Source organism: Chinchilla lanigera, unplaced genomic scaffold (assembly GCF_000276665.1).
Source record: "Chinchilla lanigera isolate Chin_1 unplaced genomic scaffold, ChiLan1.0 scaffold00182, whole genome shotgun sequence".
NCBI classification, from domain to species: Eukaryota; Metazoa; Chordata; class Mammalia; order Rodentia; family Chinchillidae; genus Chinchilla; species Chinchilla lanigera.
In genome coordinates this window covers 607,068-609,758 of record NW_004955583.1, presented here as the reverse complement: position 1 = coordinate 609,758, position 2,691 = coordinate 607,068, and the positions used below count along the sequence as shown (strand labels likewise).

Sequence of the window (2,691 nt, the reverse complement as noted above, 5' to 3'; positions counted from 1 at the left end):
GGCTCCAGTGCAGATCCCTCAGCCTGCTGGCACAGATCCTTCATCCCACTGGCACAGACTGTCTAGATTCCACCACTGACCTTTGGGCCTTCGCAGCAGATCCGTGAAATAGGCTTGCATGAGACATTGTTATGGGCTCTGAGCTTCGAGTTGGATTCCTGGGAGGCACTGTTATGGGCTCTAGGTCTTCAGCTGGACTCATGTGGACATTTCCATGGGATCCAGGCCCTCGGCTGGATTCTCTGGTGTTTAGTGTGCGGACAGATTTCCTTCACTCTCTTGTATATTGGTCTTTGAGTGACTATTATAAATAATCTTATAAAATATGTGTTCTGTATTATATTGTTTCCCTTGCAAAACCCCAAACCACGACAGTGTAGACACTCTTCTGGGTTTCTGTAGGGTCCCTTGTGATTTCACTCTTTACTTTCTTTTGTCTTTTTGAGACAGGGTCTCCCTACGCAGTGCAGGCTGGTCTTGAGCTCACTTTGCAGCCCAGGCTGGCCTCAGACTCACAACGATCCACCTGCCTCAGCTTCCCGAGTGCTGGGATTACAGGCGTGTGCCACCACGCCCGGCAACACAATTAGTAAGATAATGTTATATTTATGTATTTATTTTTGTGGTACCAGGAACCGAACTCATGACCTCGCACTTGCCATTGGTTTTCAAACAAAGGGGATACTGAGGTAAAGCAGGAACTGGGCAGGACCTTGAGAGTCAGAGACTTCTCCAAGCAGTAAATTTTACCAGTTAAGCGACCTGTTTCATCTAAGGGTTGTCAGTAGCCAAGGGGTGTCCTCGGCTGCCTCAGCTGTGGTGTTGACTTTGTTTTCTTTTTTGGCACCGGGAATCGAACTGAGGACCTTGTGCTTGCCAGGCAGGCGCTTAGGCCGCTAAGCTATTTTCCCGGCCTAGGTGTTGACTTCAGAGCACTGTGAATAGCAGCTTTCCCAGCAGAGCCAGGGGCCCTTGCGGTCCGCAGCTTAACCCCTGCAGAGCCTGGCTCTGACAGTTCCCACGCGGGAGCTCTGCCAAGGAAGCCGCCGGGCACTAGCGGCCAACGCAGGGGCGGGGGGCGGGGCCGGGGCCGGGCCGGCTCCGCAGCTCACAGCTCGCTGTGGGTGTGCAGAGCTCCGGATTTAATATGAGCCCTGATGAGTTCTGCTCTTGTTTTGGTCTAATTCTTTTCTGCCTTCTTTCCTCCAGGAATGGGGCTGTTTACCCTGCGCCACTTTGTCTTGGGAATTTTTTTGTCTTTTTTGAGACAGGGTCTTGCTATGCAGTTCAAGCTGGCCTTGAGCTCACTTTGTAGTCCAGGCTGGCCTCGAACTCGCAATGATCCTCCTGCCTCAGCCTCCCAAGTGCTGGGATTACAGGCCTGCGCCACCATTCCCGGCTATCCTGGGACTTTTTTAAACGGATTCACAGCTGAGTTGCCTTGAGTCTTGGAGACGCCTCGGAGGCTGAGCAAGGCTGCACTGTTGGCGCTGGGGCCTCAGCGTGAGGGAGTGGAGGAGCCGTGGGGCCGCGGGGAAGGTCACGGCTTGGAACCACCCCAAGTGCTCTCCTACTTGAGGGGCCTGGGAAGGACTGGAGCACCAGCACTGGCGTCGGGGGAGTAACCGGCAGGGCTGGTCAGGGCGAGGTGCTGTGGGTTCCCGCCTGCCCCGCCAGTTCTGACCTGGAGACACCGTGTGGGCTGAACCTCTGGGCCCGAGCCAGAATCATCTTAGTCGTGCGTCCAGTGCTCTGTCCCAGCAACAGACAGGTGAGCGATACAACTGCACACTCGATACTGAGCACACTGTGTGCGCGCGTACCTCTCCTCGAGGGGGTTCGCTGCAGTCCAGGCTGGCCTCAAACTCAACCCTCCCGCTTACAGGTGTGCAGCACCTTATTTTTTGGTTTTTGTGGTCCTTTTAGGGTCTCGATAGAAAGCCCATGCTAGCCCTAACTCTCAGTGATCCTGCCTCAACCTCTTGAGCGCTGGGATCACAAGCATGGGCCACCACACTGGGCTTAGGTTGGCTGATTTTATTTTTTAATGGTAGCAGAAATCGAACTCAGGGCCTCACACTTGCCAGACAGGCAGCAGCTGCAGAGCCACATCCTGGCAGTTGCCTGATTTTTTTGTCTTTTTGAGGCAGGGTCTCGCTGTGCAGTTCAGGCTGGCCTTGAGCTCACTTCGTAGCCCAGGCTGGTCTCGAACTCGCAAGGATCCTCCTGCCTCAGCCTCCCGAGTGCTGGGATGACAGGCGTGTGCCGCCACGCCCAGCAGTTGGCTGATTTTGAGAGGGTGAGCACTGTGGCCCCTAACTGTAAGGCAGAGGACTTCGTTGTGTGCTTAGCTCGGACAGTGAGACGACAGTGTCCGAGAGGGGCGGTAAGAAAATCACATTAGTTTTTTGCCTTGTCTGAAGGGCTGGGCGCGGGGGACCCTGAAACGGCAACTGTGGAAGGTGCGTGAACACGGCAAGCTCGGTCCGACCGTGTAGGCGGGCCAGAGCAAACAGACACCGGGCTGAGAACAGTCCCAGCCCCCACCACGTCCAAACAGCTTGCCTTTATTGCTTCGCGGGGCGGTGGCTCGACAGCGCCCCCTCCTGCCGCGAGTGCCAACGACACAACGCGTCCCGGCCCGGCCGCCCTCTGCCTCCAGCCGCGCGGCCGGGGTGGCGCCCGCAGAAG

General features: G+C 56.0%; 1 protein-coding gene across 2 annotated transcripts in view; it reads right to left on the bottom strand.

Annotated features, from left to right (window-relative positions):
• Nucleotides 1-2,547: 2,547 nt before the first annotated feature.
• Abcf1 (ATP-binding cassette, sub-family F (GCN20), member 1) overlaps nt 2,548-2,691 on the bottom strand; it is a gene marked incomplete at its 5' end in the record, with an annotated part of 6,831 nt that continues 6,687 nt past the window's right edge. For both annotated transcript variants that reach the window (XM_013509796.1, XM_013509797.1), the window contains 1 exon segment: nt 2,548-2,691.